Below are 26,169 nucleotides of genomic sequence, written 5' to 3'. Positions count from 1 at the left end.
AAGCACAAAAAGTCATAAGGTATTGTCCTGTCTTTCATATTGAGCGTTGCTTATGAGCGGTAGATAGTCACTGAAGAATGCTTGTGCAAATAAACATTTGATTTGCACATCAATTTGGGCAACACTTGTAAATGTGGAGATGCAGCCTTAGACCTTCACACAATGCAAACAGTAGAAGAAAAAACCAGGAAATACAGAACAAATGTAAGTTCTGGTGCTTAGCACGTTTGCCTCTCAGCACTGGGATCTTGGGTTCAAGTCTCTATCTGAGTGGAGTTTCCATGTTCTCCCTGTGTCTGTGTGGGTTTCCTCCGGGGTCTCCGGTTTCCTCCCACATTCCAAAGACATGGAGGTTAGGTAAATTGGCAGTCCCTGACAAATTCTCTTTGAGTGTGTGTCTATGTTCAATAAAAAGCAGTTGTCTGAGTGTGTGTGCTTGTATGCCCAGTGGTGGATGGTGCTCTGTCACTAGGGTCTGTCCTCTCTCTCCCCTTCCTGCACCCCATTCAGTCCCCCAGGGGGCTGTGGCTTCTGGTAGAGAGTACGCTATGCGCACTTGGCTGCCGCTTCTCGCCTGTGTGTGATTGGTTGTGTAAGACCTGTACCTGTGTTAAAATTGTAAAGAGACCTTGGGTATCTTGAAAGGTGCTTTATAAATTGAACATACATTTATTCATATATTTTCCCTTTGAATGCCCAGGTTTTATGTATGCACCTGTTAACAGAAGAAAGAGTTGCACAAATATAAATGTTGTTATGGTCTCCTCCTTAATCTGCTGCAAGATGTCAGCAGTGTCAGACTTTTAAGGATGCCAGGATTCCGGCCATCGGGAAAGAGGTCAAGCAAGCATGGGACAAAGAAGGGAAGGCACCAACGGTACTCCCTCTTCCAGGTCCCATCGCATGTCCTCACCTTGTGCGCAGTGCGAAGTACCGGAGAGTGCGGAAGAGCGTAGGATCGCCTACTTTCAGCAACTTGCTCGCGAGGCTGAGGAGGAGGGACTGGCAGGCTACTACCGTAGACTCGCGGAAGAAGCCCGGTCAAACCGTGCCTGTCAGTTAGCGAGGGACTCCTCCCCCCTGGCAAGAGAGGTGCACATAGGCACGGAAGGAGACGTCATGCTCGCCACCGGAGAGGTGGTGTTTGCGCCGCCAGAGGATGAGTTCGGGGATGAAGACTCAGAGGAAGAGGTGTATTCCCCCTCAGTGTGCTCAGAAAGCACTGTTTACTAGGAGACGGAAATGACGTCAGCCTCCCTCCGTCGGAGTATGCAGCTGACCCAGAGGAGTGTGGCGAGAGTGTCAGTCCCCCGCCATCCGAGTACAAGGCTGAGAGGGTAGACTCTGAGGAGGAAAAGTATTCCCCCTCAGTGTGCTCAAAGAGCACCGTTTATTATGAGGGGGATGACGTCAGCCTCCCTCCGTCAGAGTATGCAGCTGACCCAGAGTATGGCGAGAGTGTCAGGCCCCCGCCATCCGAGTATGGGGAGGAAACTGGTTCCCCTCAGCCCGAAGGCTCAGAAGACAGAGCAAGCTTGGGAGAGGAAGCGGAGAGCCTGCCCTCTTCAGAGCACTCTGAAGGGACGGTGAAATCATGGGGGAGGGATCACCGGACCAAGGACGCTCTGCGATCTTCCTCAGAGGAGAGGATGGACTCTCCGGAGGACAGCACGCCTGAAGCCACCAGCATGAGGAGCTGCTGCTCCTCAGAGGAGGAGATGGAGTTTGAGGAGGCAAGGCGGTAATTGCCACTTACAGCCCCCCCTCCAGGAGCATGGCTCGGGTACGACCCCGCAGAGCGCCCACACGAGGCGTTTCAAAGAACTCCCAGTACTCCCAGGCAGCCTCGCGTTGGACAGCGCCCTCTAGTGTCGTCCAGAGGGACCACACACTGTTCGGCCCAGAAACCGGAGCCGGCGCAAGCCACTGCGGCTACCAATGCGGGGGAGCGAACGCAGCGCTCCGCGAGAGGACAGAAGGGAGAAGGATCGGGATCGAAGCCCTTCACCCCAGGACTGCCCTTTTCCTCATTCACGGGGTTGCAGGCATGGAAGCCTGGTCTCCTGTTTCCCATGATTCCCATGCCTGTGTTTTTGTCTGTCCCAGTGTTTCTCCCCAATCCCTTGTTCCCCTTCATGCCCTTCGTGTTGCATGTGCCTTTTTGTAGTTTCGTGAACGTGCCTGTGTTGTCTAACGTGTTTTCCCCTGTCTCCCCAGGGGGGGTGTTCTAGGCTGGTGTGTGGCGGGCTCTCCACTGCGGGTTGTCTTCTCCTGGCCATGCGTGATTACGGCGGCTCCGGATCCGCCCATCATCGTGGGTCCGGAGCTTTGTTGCTGCAATGGGCACCCCAGGACAGGTAGTGCTCTTGGTGGGGGGCTCTGTCATGCTACAGCCCCGAACCCCTCCCTTCGGGCGTGTGTTAATGTTGTCCATGTCTTTATATGTACGTCCGTGGGTGTGGCTGGATGTGTGTGTGTTCACTTGTCTCGTTAGACTAAAGTGTTTCACGCAGTGCTTGTTAGGCTACGTGTATATAGTGTGTGTGTTCGTAGCGTGTGTTGCTCGTCTTTAACATGATCTGTGAGTAGCGTTTAATGTGAGAACTGTTGCATGTCTGACTGTTGTTTCAGCACGCTGTGAGCGTGTACTGTGTTGAGCCATCTCGACTGTTGTTTTGTCACGCTGTGAGCATGTCCTGCGTCAATTCAAATAAAACGTAGCCTTGTGAACACCCCTCGTCTTTGTATCCTTGACTCCCTCGCGCCCGTCACCTTACATTAATGTAACTTAAAAAAACAAATCATTTTATACTAAAGATTGATCAGTACAAAAATGAAAGTCAAACAAATGCACAAAATGGAATGCTGTTTGTATTTATTAATTGTAAGTACAGAATGACAGATCAGCAGTCTAATCTGTATATAATCTGTATATTCATATGGGACTATACAGCTACAGCTTCATATGGGACTGATACTGATTCATATGGGACTAATACTGCTACTGCTTCATATGGGACTAATACTGCTACTGATTCATATGGGACTAATACTGCTACTGATTCATATAGGACTAATACTGCTACTGATTCATATGGGACTAATACTGCTACTGCTTCATATGGGACTAATACTGATACTGATTCATATGGGACTAATACTGCTACTGATTCATATGGGACTAATACTGATACTGCTTTATATAGGACTAATACTGCTACTGATTCATATGGGACTGTACTCAGTAATTAGTCATGGTGTCTTCTATCCACTTCCTGATAGGAGGAGCACACACACTTGTGGATGCGGATATTTTAGTACATTGCATAACTGAACCTCTGTGAACTCCGTAGATCACACCTGTTCTGCCAATCTTCTTCTTCAGCCAGCCTCCACCAGAGTCCCCCTGTTTGAGAGATGGGGAGAGTTATTTCCCTTTTTTTTCTATATCTAATGGTCCACACAAAGCTTTTCCTTACTACTCTACTAAATAGGCCCCAGTTTCATCTTGTCACACTGTGACGGTCCAACCACCAGGGGGCAACCTACTCTCATTCACAGACAGCCACTCGTCCTCTCCAATTCACCTACCGATTAGATCATTGCTTACCCCTGTTTCTTATTTCTTACACACTATTTAAGCCCACAGGTCCCTGCTGTCAATACAGATACACTATATTGCCAATCCGCACCCATCCAAACTATTGGAATCAGGTGTTCTAGTCACTTCTATGGCCACAGGTGTATAAAATTAAGCAACTAGGCACGCACCCTGTTTTCACAAACATTTGTGAAAGAATGGGTCACTCTCAGGAGCTCAGTGAATTCCAACGATAGAATGCCACAAACAAATTCAGTCATGAAATTTCCTCTGTCCTAAATATTTTTAAATGAGAATAGTATTTTGTCTGATTTTCAATCTGGTTTTAGGAAAAAACACAGCACAATTACAGCAGCACTTAATGTTTTTAATGATTTTATAGATACTATTGATAACAAACAGCATTGTGCGGCCCTTTTTATTGACTTGTCTAAGGCTTTTGATACTGTAGACCATTCCATCCTTGCACACAGATTATCTAAAGCAGGATTGTCAGACCATGCAGTTGGCTGGTTTAAAAATTACCTAATAGGCAGAACACAGTGTGTACAAGTAGATGGCTGCACTTCCAGCTTACTCACTGTACAAAAGGGTCAGTCCTGGGGCCGCTTTTGTTCATACTTTATATTAATAACATTAATTACAATATTTGTAATGCAAAATTTCATTTTTATGCTGATGACACAGTTATGTATACTTCTGCATCCACACCTATCCAAGCTCTCAGTCAGTTACAAGTTGATTTTAACATTATACAACAAAATTTTTATGATTTAAAGCTGGTTTTAAATGCTGATAAAACAAAAGTTATGATGTTTTCTAATTCAAAATCTAAACTTTCAAACCTGCCTTCAATTATTACTGCTCAAGGAACTCAGATAGAACTTGTTCCTACGTATAAATATCTAGGCATTTTAATTGATAGTTCTCTTTCTTTTACTGCTCAGATTCAGCAACTTGTTAAAAAATTAAAACTGAAGTTAGGTTTTTTCTTTCGAATAAAATCATGTCTCTCTTTTGAATCTAGAAAGAGACTGGTTTCTGCTACATTTATATCTGTATTAGATTACGGTGATGTTTTGTATATGCACGCCTCTTCTCAAAGCTTACAGTCTCTGGATACTGTCTATCACGGAGCTCTGAGGTTCATCACCAATTTTAAATCTCTTACACATAATTGTATGCTGTATGCGCGTGTTGGATGGTCTTCGTTGTATGCTCGTAGAAAATATCATTGGTCTATTTTAGTTTATAAGTCTATTTTAGGTCTACTCCCATCCTACCTTCTGACCTATATCAATCAAAGGAGTATTGATTCTTATAATCTGCGCTCCCAGAATCTTTTTTTATTGTCTGTTCCTAAAGTTAGAACTGAACTGGGAAAAAAGGCATTTAGGTTTGCAGCTCCATTTACTTGGAATGAGCTACAAAAAGACTTGAAACTTAAAGATCTGGTTTCTTTGGGCTCTTTTAAGAGGATGTTGAGCAACTTGGAGGTGGATGCTTCTAGTTGCAAATGTTTTGACTGATTAATTGATTTGACTTATTGTCTTGATTCTATGTTCTGATGTATTGAAAACTTGTTATTGTCTTTATGTATGATTGTTTGTTTTTATTGTAAATTGTGAATGTACTGCTGCCTGTCTTGGCCAGGACACTCTTGAAAAAGAGATTTTTAATCTCAATGAGTTTTTTCTGGTTAAATAAAGGTTAAATAAAAAAATATATAATAATAATAATAATAAATAAATTCCACAGTCAAGAGTCAACTATATTATAAAAAATGGAAGTGTATGGGAACAACACCAACTCAGCCACAAAGTGGTAGGCCACATAAACTGATGGAGCGGGGTCAGAGTGCATAGTGCAAAGAGGTCACCAACTTTGTACAGAGTCAATCACTACAGATATCCAAACTTCATGTGGCCTTCAGATTAGCTCAAGAACAGTGTGCAGAGAGCTTCGTGAAATGGGTTTCCATGCTTGAGCAGCTGCATCCAAGCCATACATCACCAAGTGCAATGCAAACCGTCGGATGCAGTGGTGTAAAGCACGCCGCCACTGGACTCTAGAGCAGTAGAGGTGTGTTCTCTGGAGTGACGAATCATGCTTCTCCATCTGGCAATCTGATGGATGAGTCTGGGTTTGGCAGTTCCCAGGAGAATGGTACTTGTTTGTGTTTGACTGCATTGTTCCAGTGAAAGGAACTCTGAATTTGTCTCTGTGCGAACAGTTTAGAGCTGGCCCCTTCCTGTTCCAATATGATTGTGCACCAGAGCACAAAGCAAGGTCCATAAAGACATGGATGGCAGAGTCTGGTGTGGATGAACTTGACTGGCCTGCACAGAGTCCTGACCTCAACCCAATAGAACACATTTAGGATGAATTAGAGCGGAGACTGAGAGCCAGGCCTTCTCGTCCAACATCAGTATGTGACTTCACAAATGTGCTTCAGGAAGAATGGTCAAAAATCCCCATAAACACACTTCTAAACCTTGTGGACAGCCTTCCCAAAAGAGTTGAAACTGTTATAACTGCAAAAGGTGGACTAATGTCATATTGAACCCTATGGATTAGGAATTGGATGTCACTTAAGCTAATAATGTGAGTCAAGGAAGGTGAGCGAATTCTTTTGGCAATGTAGTGTATTGACTTCCAGAAACACATGACATCTTTATTCCTAATGAAATATTACTAAGTGATCACTGTCCAGTTTCTTTCTGTTAAACATAATTTTGGGGGGTTTCTTTGCGGGTTTATAATTCTTATTCATTTCAGATTTAAACTGAAACACTGCCAGTGTTTTGCAAGCTAAATGCCCTGCTGTCACGGTCACAGCCCCGGACTCTTCCCTGTGGGCGTTGTTGTGTCGTCTGCATGCAGTTATGTCCATATTCGTAGTTCCGTGGGTGTGGATTGTTTGTGAGCGTGTTCGTAGTCGCACCTGTGCCTTGTCTCGAGATCACGAGGGTATATGTTAACCACCTATATAATGTGCGTTTGCGCAATGTCTTGTGCTCGTCTTTGTCTAAAGTTTCGTGCCTGTGTGAGAGTTGTCTGTTTCTGCTTACACTCCGCATGGAGCTTCACGTGTTGACCTCCACCAGTCTTAGCCCTCTCCTTTCTGAGTCCTGCCCCCTTATTTTTGACTTGACTACAGTTTTTTTCTGAATTTGATGAACTTCCTCGAGCTATTGAAAACAGTAGGCTATACTTTTGTTTTTGGCTCAGTTCACTCGACAGAAAGTTTCATTTTCTCTGCTTGTTTGCCATGGTTTTAAATAACGTGTGAAAGGTTAATTGTGTGCCTTATTTATAGCCTTGATAAAAGCCTACGATCGGTCAGAATTGCAAAGGTAACTAGATAGGCAAAGTTTGTGAACAAACTTTATGTTGGCTTGCAAAGCAGCTGAAACGCTGTTTTGAATGTTGATGGCCTAATGTTAAAGGTTGTTTTAATGTTATCATTGTTAAATTATGTTGCGGTTAAGGGGTAGTTTAGGTGTTTGGGGTAATTACTGCTGAGGGGTAATTGGCTGTGGGGTAGTTGACATTGAGGGGTTATTGACCTGTTGGGGTTATTGTTGTTGATGGGTATTAAGATTACTGTGTAGTTTCTGTTAAAAGCTTGTTTAGATGTGGATTTTTTGTTGAGGGGGTATTTACCTGTGGTGGGGCAATTACTGTTGAGGGGCTATTGCCATTGGGGAAGTTAATACAGATGTATTTGATATTGTTGAAGGCTATTAGTTTAATAGGGTTGTTGATGTTGAGAGGTAATTTAGCTGTTTGGGGTAATTACTGCTGAGGGGTAATTGGCTGTGGGGTAGTTGATATTGAGGGGTTATTGACCTGTTGGGGTTATTGTTGTTGATGGGTATTAAGATTACTGTGTAGTTCCTGTGAAAAGCTTGTTTAGATGTGGAATGTTTTGTTGAGGGGGTATTTACCTGTGGTGGGGCAATTACTGTTGAGGGGCAATTGGCTGTGGGGTAGTTGACATTGAGGGGTTATTGACCTGTTGGGGTTATTGTTGTTGATCATTTTAAAGATTTCTGTGTAGTTCCTGTTAAAAGCTTGTTTAGATGTTGTATTTTTTGTTGAGGGGCAATTACCTGTGGTGGGGCAATTACTGTTGAGGGGCTATTGCCATTGGGGTAGTTAATGCAGATGTATTTGTTATTGTTGAAGGCTATTAGTTTAATGGGGTTATTGCGGTTAATAGGTAATATAGCTGTTTGGGGCAATTACTGCTGAGGGGTAATTGGCTGTGGGGTAGTTGATATTGAGGGGTTATTGACCTGTTGGGGTTATTGTTGTTGATGGGTATTAAGATTATTGTGTAGTTCCTGTGAAAAGCTTGTTTATATGTGGATTATTATGTTCAGGGGGTATTTTCCTATGGTGGGGCAATTACTGTTGAGGGGCAATTGGTTGTGGGGTAGTAAAATTGCCATTGGGGTAGTTAATGCAGATGTATTTGATATTGTTGAAGGCTATTAGTTTAATGGGGTTGTTAATGTTAAGAGGTGATTTAGCTGTTTGGGGTAATTACTGTTGAGGGGTAATTGGCTGTGGGGTAGTTGATATTGAGGGGTTATTGACCTGTTGCGGTTATTGTTGTTGATGGATATTAAGATTACTGTGTAGTTTCTGTTAAAAGCTTGTTTAGATGTGGATTTTTTGTTGAGGGGGTATTTACCTGTGGTGGGGCAATTACTGTTGAGGGGTAATTGGGTGTGGGGTAGCAAAATTGCCATTAGGGAAGTTAATACAGATGTATTTGATATTGTTGAAGGCTATTAGTTTAATAGGGTTGTTGATGTTGAAAGGTAATTTAGCTGTTTGGGGTAATTACTGCTGAGGGGTAATTGGCTGTGGGGTAGTTGATATTGAGGGGTTATTGACCTGTTGGGGTTATTGTTGTTGATGGGTATTAAGATTACTGTGTAGTTCCTGTGAAAAGCTTGTTTAGATGTGGAATGTTTTGTTGAGGGGGTATTTACCTGTGGTGGGGCAATTACTGTTGAGGGGCAATTGGCTGTGGGGTAGTTGACATTGAGGGGTTATTGACCTGTTGGGGTTATTGTTGTTGATCGTTTTAAAGATTTCTGTGTAGTTCCTGTTAAAAGCTTGTTTAGATGTTGTATTTTTTGTTGAGGGGCAATTACCTGTGGTGGGGCAATTACTGTTGAGGGGCTATTGCCATTGGGGTAGTTAATGCAGATGTATTTGTTATTGTTGAAGGCTATTAGTTTAATGGGGTTATTGTGGTTAATAGGTAATATAGCTGTTTGGGGCAATTGGTTGTGGGGTAGTAAAATTGCCATTGGGGTAGTTAATGCAGATGTATTTGATATTGTTGAAGGCTATTAGTTTAATGGGGTTGTTAATGTTAAGAGGTGATTTAGCTGTTTGGGGTAATTACTGTTGAGGGGTAATTGGCTGTGGGGTAGTTGATATTGAGGGGTTATTGACCTGTTGCGGTTATTGTTGTTGATGGATATTAAGATTATTGTGTAGTTCCTGGTAAAAGCTTGATTAGATGTTGGTTTTTTTTTTTTTTTTTTTGTTGAGGGGGTATTTATTTGTGGTGGGGCAATTACTGTTATGGAGCAATTACTGTTGAGGGGTAATTGGTTGTGGGTTAGTTAAAATTGAGTGGTTGTTCAGTTATACAGTTAATACTGCTGCAGGGACTGAAGGAGAGAAGAGGTTTGTGTGTTGTGTGAGCCTGTGGGGATCTCCCTTACGGAATGTTCAGTTTTGAACATTCCGCCATTCATTCTCTATGGGAAAAAGTCAACTTTGGAGCGCTGTCCTGAGGACACCGTATGTCCGACATGTCCCAAAAGCACAAGCACACTTCTTCCATATATGATCTGTGATCCTGCCAATTTTCAAGGTTCTAGCTCAAAAAGTGCCAAAAACTGGGATAGAATAATAATAAGAAGAAGAATAGGGAGAACAGTATGTTGGCTGCTTCGCAAGCCAACATAAGTGTTGACATTTCAAGTATAAGGAAAAAATGAGTAGAACATATTATTATGTTGGCTTGCGAAGCAGCCAACATACTGTTCTCCCTATTCTTCTTCTTATTATTATTCTATCCCAGTTTTTGGCAATAACCCCTCAATGTCAACTACCCCACAGCCAATTGCCCCTCAACAGTAATTGCCCCACCACAGGTAAATACCCCCTCAACAAAACATTCCACATCTAAACAAGCTTTTCACAGGAACTACACAGTAATCTTAATACCCATCAACAACAATAACCCCAACAGGTCAATAACCCCTCAATATCAACTACCCCACAGCCAATTACCCCTCAGCAGTAATTGCCCCAAACAGCTATATTACCTATTAACCGCAACAAAACCATTAAACTAATAGCCTTCAACAATAACAAATACATCTGCATTAACTACCCCACAGCCAATAGCCCCTCAACAGTAATTGCCCCACCACAGGTAAATACCCCCTCAACAAAACATTCCACATCTAAACAAGCTTTTAACAGGAACTACACAGTAATCTTAATACCCATCAACAACAATAACCCCAACAGGTCAATAACCCCTCAATGTCAACTACCCCACAGCCAATTACCCCTCAGCAGTAATTACCCCAAACACCTAAACTACCCCTTAACCGCAACATAATTTAACAATGATAACATTTAAACAACCTTTAACATTAGGCCATCAACATTCAAAACAGCGTTTCAGCTGCTTTGCAAGCCAACATAAAGTTTGTTCACAAACTTTGCCTATCTAGTTAGTTGTTAGTTTTTATGATTGTCATTTTGCCAATGATGGTTTTGCGGCGTAATTATGAAAAATGTATGTAAATCGGTGGTTCGGTTTTTGACTAGCGGAGATTTTCCAGTCCAGCTGCAGAGGCGGAGTCAACTAAGAACTACTTAGAACTCGTTCGTAAATTTGGAGACTACGAAGGCTTTTGGGAAACACTCGTAAATTTGGCGTTCTTAAAGTTACGTCGTTCTTAAAGTTGTTCGTAACTTTCTAAGATCGTTCGTTATCGGGAAACCCACCCCTGGCCAACTCTAATGCACTCAGCTTATAAGCCCAAAGGTCTGCAGTCCAGTCCAGTGCTGCACATTGTTGAGCCTTCGCTGTTCACTACGGGTAGCCTGCTCTCTGGAATGTCACCTACAATACTGGCCTGACTCTCTGGACTTGCTGTGTGCCACCCTTTTCTCCATTATTGCCATAAGGCCTGAGTATTTCTGTTCTGTGCACCATGGACAATAAAGCCTTTAGCTCACAGCCTCTGCCGCCTGCTGCCTCTGTCCCCATGTCACAGTAATAAAAACAAGGCCTACTTTAAAAAGTTTGATACAACCGCAATGCAATTCTCTGTATTTTGAAGTTCTTAGGTCTTATGAATAAAGCAGCACAAACACATTGAAACAATATGACAAACAAAAGAAAGAATGATAGAGAAAACATCAGGAATAATGAACTAATCATCACTATAAAACTATACCTGTGGCACAGCAGTAATCCATAGTTTACAATGTCACAGTTTCATTTTGTCATTCTATTACTAATGGGACTAGGTTATATATTAAATTGCAGTATTACTAGAGGCAATAAAATATAAGATAATTAAGGAAATAAACTTGTATGATATTGTAATTAATGACAGGCTCCCTACCTGGCAGGTGTAGGTGGCTGGTTTCTTATGAAGACCTTCACCACAGAAAGAGTTGGGAATGGTCTCAGGACAGTCTCTGACTCTTCGATAAAGACACTGCAGAGGCTGGTTTGTGTCTACAGGTCCTAAAACATAAAGAGGAAATTATAACAAGAGTCTGTTCATATACACTGCTCAAAAAATTAAAGGAAACACTTAGACAACACAATGTAACTCCAAGTCATCCACACTTCGTGTTCAGATAGGAAGCAACACTGATTGTGAATCAATTTCAACTGCTCTTGTGCAAATGGACAGACAACAGGTAGAAATGAGAGATTTTCGACTGATTTCAAAGATTTTTATTAATTGAGATCTAGGATGTGTTATTTTAGTGTTCCCCTTATTTTGAGCAGTATATATAAACATATATATAGTGGAGTTTCTGATTATTCAGCAGTTAGCTCAGGTACAGCTGAAAATGCAGTGCAAGTTCTTGTATTGCAAACACTCCAATAATGTAAAGAATGTGAGCAAAAATCAGAAGAAGTAACACAAAACAAAGAGAATTGATGTAGGACTGCATCTCAGTGGCTTTTAGTAGCATCCAAATTCTGGTATAAACTCTTTTCACATTCACATATGTAACATTACTAAAATTGACTTTTTCCATTAATATAATATTGCTAATCTGAGACATTTGATTTCATCAGATGCAGCAAAACTGGTCCACACTTTTATGTCATCAAAAGTGGGTTACTGTAAAAGTCTTTTAATTGGATGCTGTAAAAGTCACTAAATAACCTTCAACTCATGAAGAATGCAGCAGCCTGAGTGTTAACAAGGGCTCTAAGGTTTTGATCACATTAGTCCTGTTATTTCACCTCTACACTGGCTTCTAGTCAAATTTTGATAGTCAAAATGTCTCAGTTAACTAGTACACTATAACCCACATCACCTACAGCTTTTTCAGGATTCTACAGGATTTCTCTTAGTCCCTGTATTAGTAAGACTACAGCCGAGCTGAGTGATCTTTTGCACAATAATAATAATAATAATAATAATACATTTTATTTAGTATAGCGCTTTTCAGGACACTCAAAGACGCTTTACAGTACAAAATTACAAGCAGCATAATGACTGCACAATACATTACAATATAGAACAACATTATAAGAAACAAAGTGAATTAGTATTAGATAAAACAAATAAGAAAAAGATGTGTAGCATCATAAATTAAAAGCGGATCTGAAGAGGTGAGTTTTTAAAAGAGATTTAAAAGTGGAAAGATCAGAAGAATCACGGACGTGTTTGGGGAGAGAGTTCCATAGAGTGGGTGCAGTCACTGAAAAGGCCCTATCACCCCAGGTACGTTTGGTCCTATATGGTATGAACAAAAGATTTGCATCAGAGGAGCGAAGCGACCGAGAGGGAGTATAGTGATGGAGCAGATCAGTGATGTAGGGAGGTGCCTGATTATGGAGAGCTTTAAAAGTAAATAAAATAATTTTATATTGAAAAATTATGTTGTGTGACAGGGAGCCAGTGTAGTTGTTGAAGAACAGGTGTGATGTGTTCACGGGAGCGTGACTGGGTGAGAAGACGTGCAGCTGAGTTCTGAATGTACTGAAATTTATTTAGGATTTTGTTTGGTGTACCATAGAGAATGCTATTACAATAGTCAATTCGTGATGTAATAAAAGCATGGATCAGAGTTTCAGCAGCAGAGTGATGGACGAAAGCGAGCAATATTTTTTAAATGAAAAAAGCAGTTTTAGTGACTTGCTTTACATGCTGTTCAAATGATAAATGACTGTCAATAATAATATCAAGATTACGGATGTGTAAGGAAGGGTACAGTGTAGAGTTGTCTATGGTCAGGCAGACGTTCTGTATGTTTTTTGTGAGGGATTTTGGACCTATTACGACCATGTCAGATTTATCACAGTTTAATTTGAGAAAGTTGGTTTCCATCCATAATTTTATTTCAGTAAGGCAATTTGACAGTGTGGCTAGAGTTATAGTGGAGACTGATTTGGTGGAAATATAAAGCTGGATATCATCGGCATAGCAGTGGAAATGTAGACCATGTTTCCATATGATGTCACCTAAGGGGAGCATGTAGAGAACAAACAAAAGAGGACCAAGCACAGAACCCTGGGGAACACCTTGGGACAGTGGAGCAATGTGTGATCTGCAGTTGTTGATACATACAAACTGTTTACGGTTTGTGAGATATGATCTTATGGCGCATTTCCACTAGGGCCTGCTTGGCGCGGTACGGTTCGATACGGATCAATTCGCAACGGAACGGTACGGTCGCGTTGTGTTTCCATTACAATGGTGGACCACCACAATGTGGGTGGAGTCGCTGTTGGCGCGCGGGTTGTAGTGTCGTGACATAATTTGTATGCGACCACAACACCGGTCGATGCCCCTTAACATATAGCATGATTGTATCTTATTTATCTTTATCTTCATTATTGTATGTGGTTGCTCTAATTATTGATAATAATTTGGTATTACTCAAACAGGCTGAACACACCCTGCATAAAAAGCATCAGTCATACAATCAAATGAAATCAAACTTTATTATGAAATATAGATATTTAAAGTACAACATATGTAAATAATATAGTTATAGTTTAAAAAAGTGCAAAAAGCAAATTACCTAAAAATAACGTATAGCTTTATATGAAATAAATATTTATAGTACTACAAGCAACATTTTGTGTGCTTTTACTGGCGTCTGTCTCGCATGGTGTTCACAAGTTCGCCAAGCACCCCGAGGAAAGCCCGGTTGAAGGAAACATTTTCCGCCAACTCCGCTCGCCTCGTCAGTGGAAGGGAAATCTTGAACGTAAAAAATAACAAATATTAAACACAAGCATTCCCGTGAAAGCAACAACAATATAGCGTAACTGCACAAAATGTGTAGCACGTCATCGCTGCTCATGCTGTGTTTATGGCTACAGCTAACTAGCAACTAGCAAGGCTAAGAACTAGCTATTGTACAGTAGTGACTGTGGTGGTAACATTAACTACAAACACAGCTCTAAATTCCTGCGTTTAGAATAGATGCGTTCATATTACGTTCATATTACATCTTTTACGAGCCTAGTAAAACTGAAATCACAATACACTCACCATTCTCCGTGGCCTCCAGCACCGACATTGTCGTGTCCAGCACATTTTCTCTTCCGTTACTGGCTGACCGGTGACCGTATATGACATCCATTTGCTGGAACCATTTCTGGTCTTTGCGGTTTGCTCCGCTGCGTCTGTTATGGTCCTTCACCGCCCGGTAATCGCGTTAAGCTTTTTCAGCTTGGACCGACCGGCACTGCTGAACGGACCGCTGGTAGCCATGAGTGGCCATTAGCGCGGAAACCTCGCTAAAAACCTTTACATTTCTAGTGGCCCTGTCCAGTTCGCCCTGGATTTTTTGATCGCTGATTATTAACAGAAAGGTTTGTACCTCGGCATTTGACCAGGGAACAGACTTCGCTCCTTGGGTTTTAAAAATGGCTGAGGAGTCCATAGCATAGCAGAGGAGTCGCTCTCCTGACGCAACCTGTGACGACACTCCCTGGCCAATCAGTGTCATGCTGTTCCTCCACGTCACAGAACTGTACCGCTTCGGAACGGTTAGAACCTCGAGCGAGTCGGTACGAAAATAGTACCCGAAGGGGCCGGCTAACTGGGACCTGGTACTAATGGAAACACTCACAAACCGTCGCGAATCGAACCGTACCGCGCCAAGTAGGCCCTAGTGGAAATGCGCCATTAGCCATGCAAGGGCAGTACCAGTGATGTTGGTAGAGAATTCTAGGCGAGAAAGAAGAACAGAGTGGTTAATAGTGTCAAAGGGCACAGTTAAATCGAGGAGAATGAGAATACTAAGATTGCCAGAATCAGAGGAAAGAAGAAGGTCGTTTGTAACCTTGATAAGGGCTGATTCGGTGCTGTGTTGGGAGCGAAAACCGGACTGAAATAGTTCAAACAGACTATTTGACATTAAGTAATCATTAAACTGAGTGGCAACTACCCATTCTAGTATTTTAGATAGAAATGGAAGATTAGAAATAGGGTGAAAATTACTCAAATTATCTGAATCCAGCCCTGGTTTCTGAGAGCAGCCCTGGAATGAGAGCAGCAATTTTAAGGGACTGAGGTACTGAACCAGAACAAAGGGAAGAGTTTATTACATCTGATACAACTGATAATATAACTGGAAAACAATCCTTGACCAGTTTTGTTGGAGCAGGATCAAGAATACAGGTAGAGCTTCGTGTTTTCGTCATGATCTCAGACAGCTCAGCCTGAGATACAGGTAAGAACTGGGAGAGAGACCGAGTGGTAGATTGAGGTGTGATCAACGGAAAGACAGGAGGAATAGAAGGAATGTTCAAGGAACTGTAGATAGTCTCAATACTTGTCTGGAAGAATGACATGAATGAGTTGCTTTTATCAATTGTAAAGGTATTTCAGATATTATCTATTGGTTTGAGAAGTTTTATTGTAGAAAAAAGGTCTTTGGAACTAGTTGAATAAGCATGAATAAGGTCAGAATAATATGTAGTCCGGGCTATATTGAGAGCGTCTTTATAGAGTTTAAGATAACTAGAGTAAGCCTGATGATGTACTGCACAAGGTACAAGACATAATAATAAACTAAAACAAACTACAAAGTGAAAAGTGTTTTCAAATATGCATAATGGCTCTCTGTTTTATGAGTAGTTTTGTAAGTTTTTTACCTGTACGGTTAACAGTACTTCCATAACCAGCCACCTGCAGCTTGTCTCCATTAGCAGGAGTGTTACAGGAGGAGGGAGGGAGCTGAGCAGGAGTGATTCCCCTCACAGCTGCAGGGAGTTTGAGCAGCATGATGTCACCTCTTCTCTCAGTTATATCATATTTGTGGATGTCAGCTGACTTGATGTGAAACTTTTGTTTTGAGTAATCATTTTTTGGATGAACACCTGCCCAGACTGAAATTTTTCTGCAGGGCATACAAACACACACACACACACACACACACACATATGATAATTTATATAATATTTTCCTCTATTAGTAGTGTTCAGAAGCGTTTTTACCATCTTGGTAAGTAGAACCGTGACCAGCCACCTGCAGCTTGTCTCCATTAGCAGGAGTGTTACAGGAGGAGGGAGGGAGCTGAGCAGGAGTGATTCCCCTCACAGCTGCAGGGAGTTTGAGCAGCATGATGTCACCTCTTCTCTCAATCAATATCGATCAATAATAAACTTTTATTTTTTGTGATTTTGTGAATTCGGATGTGTGTGTGTGTGTGCACACCTCCAAATTATGCACAAACTATTTAGAGAAGAAGCAAGCAGCTGGTGTTTTATCGTTAATGGAGTGGCCAGCGCAGTCACCAGATCTCAACCCCATTGAGCTGTTGTGGGAGCAGCTTGACTGTATGGTACGAAAAAAGTGCCCATCAACCCAAACAAACTTGTGGGAGCGGCTTCTGGAAGCATGGGGTGAAATTTCTCCAGATTACCTCAGCAAATTAACAGCTAGAATGCCAAAGGTCTGCAATGCTGTAATTGCTGCTAAGGGAACATTCTTTGATGAAAGCAAAGTTTAAAGTAGAAAATTATTTCAAATAAAAAAAAAAAAAAATTTTTCTACCTTGTCAATGTCTGGACTATATTTCTATTCATTTTGCAACTCATTTGATAAATAAAAGTATGAGATTTCAGGGAAAACACAAAATTGTCTAGGTGACCCCAAACTTTTGAACGGTAGTGTATGTTTATGTGCATGTGTATGTATATATATATATGTGTGTGTGTATATGTGTGTATATATGTTGTCTGGTGTTTTATCAAAAGTTATTATATTGTCTTATTTTATCTTATTTTATTTGTCTTCTTTATTTTTATCATTTTATTTTATTATTGTATTACCTTTTATTAGCTGTTGTGCTATATGTACAGCGCTTTGTGACTATTGTCTGTGTAAAGCGCTTTATAAATAAAGCTTACTTACTTACTAACCCTTTCACTTTCGTTATCAATAAACATGTTTTCTTACACCTCACCATTCTGCCTTCACCTCCACATGCAACAACACAGCTCTGGAAAAAGTATGTAGCACTGACCACTGCAACTTAATTGGTTCCTCAAGTTTTAGTATTTCTATTTATGTTTGAGTAAAACAAATTCCATAAACTATAAATATTGTCATTTCTAAATGTAATACATACAATTTATGCAGCATATCTGGGCTTAATAAGAGAAAAGACATATTACTAATAAATAAAGTATTAACTCAGTAAATCAGATTTCGTTCAGGTGTTTTGGTGCCTCATTAAGTAGAATGAGGTGTTAATGTGCTGGAATTCAGCAGACACTGGAATGGTTTGGCTCTTATGTGTGAAGATGAAATGGAGAAGTCTTTTCTAGAGCTTCATGTCTTGTGTGTCAATGAGAAAAAAACAAATACATGAACACACACACACACACACTTGTGAAGGTCCCAGATACAGATTGTGCAGCACAAACTGGGCTAAATATACTAAGCATGTTATGAGTACATGTCTGTATTAATCCAATACATACCCGCCTGCTGTTTGGTTGTAACAGTGAGCTGCAGTCAAAACCCAGTTCTCATGGATCAGAGTCCCACCACAGAATCCTTGTCCGTTAGGTAATTGTTGAAGAACCTGTACGTGATGGTGTCGTTCTCTTTTTTTACAGGTTCCTCCACCAATCAGACGTTCACCTGATCCAGCACCTGGAATTATTTTATATTTACTTTGTATGTTTACATTCTCTTGTTTAGAGATGAATGTATAAACATGGAAAACAGACAAAGCATTCATTATGTTTTTTAGACCATATTACCATGGGTACGTTACAGGTAAGATGTTCAGGTTTAGTTCACAACAACCATGCTCATCTAATGTTAGTTCAGTGTGGATCCTAAAGGAAAACCTAACTTCTGAATTGACAGTCCGTAAAAAATAAATGTAAAAATGTAAATGTGCCATATTTTGTCAATTGTGATTTTTCACTGCAATCAAAATTTGTCCACCGCTTTTTACCCATCTGTGCAGTTAGAACACACACACACACTAGTGATTACTAGGAGGCTGTGGTGCACACATGCCCAGAGCTGTAGGCAGTCCTAGCCCGGTGCCCGTTTGGGGTTAGGTGCCTTGCTCAAGGGCACCTCAGTCATGGCCTCAGGTCTGGGACCCACGACCCTCCGATCACAAGACCAGTTACCTACCACCAGGCCATGACTGCCAGTAGCACATACTGGTAATGAACTTTAGTTCAGCATGTATTTAAAACAGAAACATTTATGTGTTCCAGTATCTGTGTATTGTTAAGTTTACATACTGAGTTTTACCTGCCAATAGAAGCAAGAGTTGCAGGAGAAAAACCTTTGCCATGATTGGTCCCCCTCAGTCATCTCTTGGGTGAAGATGTCAGGAAGTGTCTGACTTTTAAACTCTCTAACCCACATCACGCCACCTCTGTACATAAGACAGACCAATCACAGTTAACACAGCTCATCTATTTTCCACTTCCTAAATCATTCATGTGAACTTGTGAAAACCACACAAAGGCTGAACTATAAAATTTTTCACAGATATCACCATATATATATCATTTTTTCTAAATTCTTGAGGCAGATTGCCAAGGTAAATTCTATTACAAAATTATATTACAGTTTTGTGCAGCTGCTAAGACACAAAAAGTGGTCTTTATAGCACAATTTTTTAAATAACTAACCCGTGTAGCCTATCTATTGACCTGGTACACTAAACCTTAAGCACATTCTCTGCCTTACACTCATTTAGAAATTCTAAAACACACTTTTTGCAAAACATTAAATACAGTTGTTCACATAAGGTGTTCACTTTGACTTTGACATAAGACACAACATTCAAAACTGAAAATGATGTGTTTCTTTTGGAAAACACTGCCCCACAACTGCTACACTCACCTACCAAACTCCATCCCTAGTCCTCACAGGTTACAACACTTCCAGCTAATTTTTACAAATCTATAGACCTCAAAGCCTAATCCCTATGAAGAGGCCACAAGTTCCAAATCTTGGTGTGCACATCACTGGAGTTCAATATTGTTCGGAGATGGCGATGAAGAGTACGAGAATGAGGAAGAGGATGAGCAACCATAATGGATGAGATCAGAGTCATGCTGGTTGACCATGTGGTCAAGCATACATTGGGTTTTCTGGAGGCAAATGGTCCAACCTTATCTGTGCTGCTATATTGTAGCATCATCCAGACATTTCAAAATGAGAATGGATAAGTAGACCTATCCTCTATACATACTATGTCATGTACTAGATTACCCCTTGCTGGGTGGCTATCCACCTCAGAACAGAAAGAGACCATCATCAGTATGGTCAGAGCAAACAACTGCATACGTTTCCGACAACCACAACAGCATATCATTACTGACAATGTCACCATCAGCAACATCCTTTCAGTGAATCTATCTGGACTGTGCATATCATCACCTTCTTCAACACAGAGCACAACATACTCATTCTCCATCACTAGGGGGATGAACCAGAACAGTCCGGGTTTGTTGTCGTCTGGAACAACATAAATTTGCGCTTGGCTGCTCAAGTATTAACTGGTTCACTGAACAGTCACAATTTGTGCTTTATCTCTACCATTGTTCCCTTTATTTTTTTGAGCAGCATATATACACCCTCTTTGAGTTCATTTTCATAATGAGGTTCCATAATCTATCATAGATTTGTGAGTTCTTGTGTCCTTTATAAGGTAAGAACTCTACGGTCTTCAATAAAAGTGTTACTAGGTTCCCCCTAAAAAAACCTTTCTATATCCTGCATTTGTTTGCCCTGTTTATATGACATCTGCAACTGACCCTCTGCCTACATCTCGTACTCATATCTCGTAACTGTGTGTGGTGGAAACAACTCTGTGGTCAGTGTGGTCTTTTCAGAAGCATCAAACAGAAGGTATAAAATGTTTGTGGCACCTTGTGTCTGTCCCGGTCTGCTCAGACTCCTCCCTCAATTGGGGGGTTCAGACTATCAAAAGTCCCTAACATTCAATGACACACAGTGGCATGTTATTTCTAATACTTTATCTTTAAAGAAGAGGGGTTAGGAAAGACAATTACACTATAACAGCTTTTACAAACTTTTACAAAGTGAGCAGTTTAACCACTGCAGGATGAACTGCACATTATTACAACCACATGGTCTATCTGAAGAGATGCTTAAATTACGTTCTGCTTAAATTGCATGCTGAACACAACACTTCTAAGAAACTTTGATTTAGCAGCTATGATGAACAATAACAATTACTCATTCATAAACAGTATATAAAAATCCTAACTGTAATGGTGGCGGTGAAGAGGGAGCAAGAGTTAATTAGACTAAGAGTTAATTAGCTGGTGAAAAAGCAAAAGGCTGGAAGCACAGCACAATGCAAACAGACACAGACAGTCACTTCAGGAAACTCAGGAACACTTCAGTCACTTTGGGCAGTCATGGCCTGGCGGTTAGGGAACTGGACTTGTGACCGGAGGGTCGTGGGTTCGATTCCCAGACAGGCCATGACTGAGGTGCCCTTGAGCAAGGCACCTAACCCCAACTGCTCCCCGGGCGCCGGGCTAGGGCTGCCCACCGCTCTGGGCACGTGTGATCCACAGCCCCTAGTAATCACTAGTGTGTGTGTTCTGACTGCACAGATGGGTTAAAAGCGGAGGACAAATCTCGATTGGGGTGTAAAAATCACAATTGACAAAATATGGCACATTTCACATTTCATTTCATTTCATTTCATTTTTCACTTCTGGTGACTCAGGGACACGCCAGTCACTTCAGGAGACTCTGGGACACGCCAGTCACTTCAGGAGACTCAGGGACACTTCAGTCACTTCTGGTGACTCAGGGACACGCCAGTCACTTCAGGAGACTCTGGGACACGCCAGTCACTTCAGGAGACTCAGGAACACGCCAGTCACTTCAGGAGACTCAGGGACACGCCAGTCACTTCAGGAGACTCAGGGACACGCCAGTCACTTCAGGAGACTCAGGGACACGCCAGTCACTTCAGGAGACTCTGGGACACGCCAGTCACTTCAGGAGACTATGGGACACGCCAGTCACTTCAGGAGACTCAGGGACACGCCAGTCACTTCAGGAGACTCAGGGACACGCCAGTCACTTCAGGAGACTCTGGGACACGCCAGTCACTTCAGGAGACTCTGGGACACGCCAATCACTTCAGGAGACTCTGGGACACGCCAATCACTTCAGGAGACTCAGGGACACGCCAGTCACTTCAGGAGACTCTGGGACACGCCAGTCACTTCAGGAGACTCAGGCACACGTCAGTCACTTCAGGAGACTCAGGCACACGTCAGTCACTTCAGGAGACTCAGGCACACGTCAGTCACTTCAGGAGACTCTGGGACACGCCAGTCACTTCAGGAGACTCTGGGACACGCCAGTCACTTCAGGAGACTCAGGCACAAGCCAGTCACTTCAGGAAACTCAGGGACACGCCAGTCACTTCAGGAGACTCAGGGACACGTCAGTCACTTCAAGAGACTCAGGCACACGCCAGTCACTTCAGGAGACTCTGGGACACGCCAGTCACTTCAGGAGATTCTGGGACACGCCAGTCACTTCAGGAGACTCAGGGACACGCCAGTCACTTCAGGAGACTCTGGGACATGCCAGTCACTTCAGGAGACTCTGGGACACGCCAGTCACTTCAGGAGACTCAGGCACACGCCAGTCACTTCAGGAGACTCAGGCACACGTCAGTCACTTCAGGAGACTCTGGGACACGCCAGTCACTTCAGGAGATTCTGGGACACGCCAGTCACTTCAGGAGACTCAGGCACACGCCAGTCACTTCAGGAGACTCAGGCACACGTCAGTCACTTCAGGAGACTCAGGCACACGTCAGTCACTTCAGGAGACTCAGGGACACGTCAGTCACTTCAGGAGACTCAGGGACACGCCAGTCACTTCAGGACACTCAGGGACACGTCAGTAACTTCAGGAGACTCTGGGACACGCCAGTCACTTCAGGAGACTCAGGGACTCAGAAAACCAAGAGCTGTTAAACCACCACATAATGAGCGTTACGGTCCTTAGTGCAAGATGGCTCGTTCTAAAAGGACGCAACATAAATAAACCAAAACACCACACAGTAAGGTTCTTTCATATATGGTTCTTTTATATTTTCTGTTTTCCAACCCATCATACAAAACAAAACAACTTAAGGAGTTAACATTGGATGGGCTCATGCCAAAATAACAACCAAAAACAAGCTAAACACCCCCCCCCCACCTTCTAACTTCCCTAAACCAAAAAGAAATAACCAAAACACAGACCAATCGTCCCTAACTCCCTATCCTCTCACAAAACAGGAGAAAAGGACGGTTCAAAGAAATGTCACATGGAAGCAGCACTTGTCTTCCATATTGTCCTCATGCTCGCCCTTCCGTGGACAACCTGCAAAAGAACATGCTAGCACAAAACAAGAAAACCAGGCACGTAACAGTTGCTTCTGAGCAGTAGATAATCACTGAAGAATACTTTACTGTTTATATGACATCTGCAACTGACCCTCTGCCTACATCTCGTACTCATATCTCGTAACTGTGTGTGGTGGAAACAACTCTGTGGTCAGTGTGGTCTTTTCAGAAGCATCAAACAGAAGGTATAAAATGTTTGTGGCACCTTGTGTCTGTCCCGGTCTGCTCAGACTCCTCCCTCAATTGGGGGGTTCAGACTATCAAAAGTCCCTAACATTCAATGACACACAGTGGCATGTTATTTCTAATACTTTATCTTTAAAGATGAGGGGTTAGGAAAGACAATTACACTATAACAGCTTTTACAAACTTTTACAAAGTGAGCAGTTTAACCACTGCAGGATGAACTGCACATTATTACAACCACATGGTCTATCTGAAGAGATGCTTAAATTAAGTTCTGCTTAAATTGCATGCTGAACACAACACTTCTAAGAAACTTTGATTTAGCAGCTATGATGAACAATAACAATTACTCATTTATAAACAGTATATAAAAATCCTAACTGTAATGGTGGCGGTGAAGAGGGAGCAAGAGTTAATTAGACTAAGAGTTAATTAGCTGGTGAAAAAGCAAAAGGCTGGAAGCACAGCATAATGCAAACAGACACAGACAGTCACTTCAGGAAACTCAGGAACACTTCAGTCACTTCTGGTGACTCAGGGACACGCCAGTCACTTCAGGAGACTCTGGGACACGCCAGTCACTTCAGGAGACTCTGGGACACGCCAGTCACTTCAGGAGACTCAGGGACACGCCAGTCACTTCAGGAGACTCAGGGACACGCCAGTCACTTCAGGAGACTCAGCACGTTTGCCTCTCAGCACTGGGGTATTGGGTTCAAGTCCCTATCTGAGTGGAGTTTCCATGTTCACCCTGTGTCTGCGTGGGTTTCCTCCAGGGTCTTCGGTTTCCTCCCACAGTCCAAAAACATAGAGGTTAGGTCAATTGGCAGTCCCTTACAAATTCTAAGTGTGTCTGTATTTCTCTGTTCAATAAAAAGCAGTTGTCTGAGTGTCTGTGCATGAGTCTGTGTGTGCTTGTATGCCCAGTGGTGGATGGTGCTCTGTCACTAGGGTCTGTCCTCTCTCCTTTTCCTGCACCCCATTCAGTCCCCCAGGGGGCTGTGGATCCTGGTAGAGAGTTGAAAGAGCTGCACAAATATTGTGATGTCCAGAGGAGGCAAGCACGATGACAAATGGTGCAACATATACTTTTAATTACACAAAAAGCGAAGTTCTGCACGGAAGCGCAAGCACACAAACATGCAGACTAGCACAGGCACGAACTCAAGACAAAGACGAGCACAAGACATTGCGTGAACGCACATTAAATAGGTGAATAATGCATTCTCCAGTGATCACGAGACAAGGCACAGGTGAGACTATCGAACACGCTCACAAACAACCCACACCCACGGAACTACAAACATGGACATAACTACACGCAGACAACGTAGCGACACGCTCACAAGGAGGGGTCCGGAGCTGAACCGTGACAAATATTAATGTTGTTATGGTGTCCTCTTTAATCTGCTTCAAGATGTCAGCAGTGTGAAACTTTTAAGCTCATTTGAACAAACCCACTAATCCCACTGTAACGTTCTGCGTGATGCAGAGCAGGGAGTCAAACACAAACGTTGAGGAGAGAGAGATTTATTAAACAGAATTCCATAAGCAGTCGTAAAACCGGAAAGGGGTCATAACAGGCAGGCAGTCCGAACATGAAATATACACAGGCATACTAACAAGACCGAAAACAACAAGGCAGGCTAACTAACGAAGGACAAGCAAAACACACAGATAACGGAAAACACAAAAGAGCGAACTCACGAACAGCAGCAATCACAATGAAGAGGAATGTACAAAATATCCGACCACCGACATGGGAGACACAGGGATTATAAATACATTGAACTAGACTAGAAACAGGTGATAACACTGACAACACGGGCGTGGCAGACGAGGGGAAACCATGGAGACAGACAAGTAGGGCAGGACCAAGGAGCAGGGAACAACACAGACACAAGGAACAGGGAAACCGGAGTGACAGCTAGGAGAGGGGGCGTTGCCCTACGTGACACCCACATAGCTTCCTGAACCCATCTTTCTTGCAAATGCTTGATAGATTAAATTATAATTATTTGTTATTTATGTTGGAAAGTAAAATAAAATAATTAAATTAATTTTAAATACAGTGGGGAAAATAAGTATTTAGTCAGTCACCAATTGTGCAAGTTCTCCCACTTAAAAAGATGAGAGAGGCCGGTAATTGACATCATAGGAAGACCTCAACTAGACAAAATGTGAAAAAAAAATTGAGAAAATCATTTTGTCTGACTTTTAAAGAATTTATTTGCAAATAATGGTGGAGAATAAGTATTTGGTCAATAACAAAAGTTCATCTCAATGCTTTGTTGTATATCCTCTGTTGGCAATGACAGAGGTCAAACGTTTTCTGCAAGTCTTCACAAGGTTGGCACACACTGTTGCTGGTATGTTGGCCCATTTCTCCATGCAGATCTCCTCTAGAGCAGTGATGTTTTGGGGCTGTCGGCGGGCAACACGGACTTTTAACTCCCTCCAAAGGTTTTCGATGGGGTTGAGATCGGGAGACTGGCCAGGCCACTCCAGGACTTTGAAATGTTTCTTACGAAGCCACTCCTTTGTTGCCCTGGCAGTGTGCTTGGGATCATTATCATGCTGAAAGACCCAGCCACGTTTCATCTTCATTGCCCTTGCTGATGGAAGGAGGTTTGCACCCAAAATCTCACAATACATGGCCCCATTCATTCTTTCATGTACATGGACCAGTCGTCCTGGTCCCTTTGCAGAGAAACAGCCCCAAAGCATGATGTTGCCACCCCCATGCTTCACAGTTAGTATGGTGTTCTTTGGATGCAACTCAGCATTCACTGTCCTCCAAACACGACAAGTTGTGTTTTTACCAAATAGTTCTACTTTGGTTTCATCTGACCATATGACATTCTCCCAATACTCTTCTGGAACATCCAAATGCTCTCTAGCAAACTTCAGACGTGCCTGGATATGGACTGGCTTAAGCAGGGGGACACGTCTGGCACTGCAAGATCTGAGTCCCTGGCGTCGTAGTGTGTTGCTGATGGTAGCCTTTGTAACGTTGGTCCCAGCTTTCTGCAGGTCATTCACTAGATCCCCCCTTGTGGTTCTGGGATTTTTCCCCACCGTTCTTGTGATCATTTTGACCCCACGGGCTGAGATCTTGCGTGGAGCCCCAGATCGAGGGAGATTAGTAGTGGTCTTGTAGGTCTTCCATTTTCTGATTATTGCT

At 42.4% G+C, this 26,169-nt stretch overlaps 1 protein-coding gene across 2 annotated transcripts in view; it reads right to left on the bottom strand.

Moving 5' to 3' along the window:
• Positions 1 to 2,870: 2,870 nt before the first annotated feature.
• Positions 2,871 to 26,169, bottom strand: part of LOC143482267 (trypsin-2-like) — a 41,770-nt gene continuing 18,471 nt past the window's right edge. The window contains exons 1-5 of one of the 2 annotated variants that reach the window (XR_013122174.1): positions 18,649 to 18,739; positions 17,853 to 18,027; positions 16,020 to 16,264; positions 11,284 to 11,408; positions 2,871 to 3,406 (exon numbers count right to left, since the gene is read on the bottom strand). The gene's annotated coding sequence lies outside the window, so the exon portion shown is untranslated. Of the gene's footprint in view, positions 3,407 to 11,283; positions 11,409 to 16,019; positions 16,265 to 17,852; positions 18,028 to 18,648; positions 18,740 to 26,169 lie in introns of those variants that run through there. The other variant, XR_013122175.1, reaches the window with a different exon arrangement.

Source organism: Brachyhypopomus gauderio, chromosome 18, assembly GCF_052324685.1.
Source record: "Brachyhypopomus gauderio isolate BG-103 chromosome 18, BGAUD_0.2, whole genome shotgun sequence".
Taxonomy (NCBI): Eukaryota; Metazoa; Chordata; class Actinopteri; order Gymnotiformes; family Hypopomidae; genus Brachyhypopomus; species Brachyhypopomus gauderio.
Note: the sequence above shows the minus strand (reverse complement) of the source record. Positions and strands in the feature narration are given on the sequence as shown.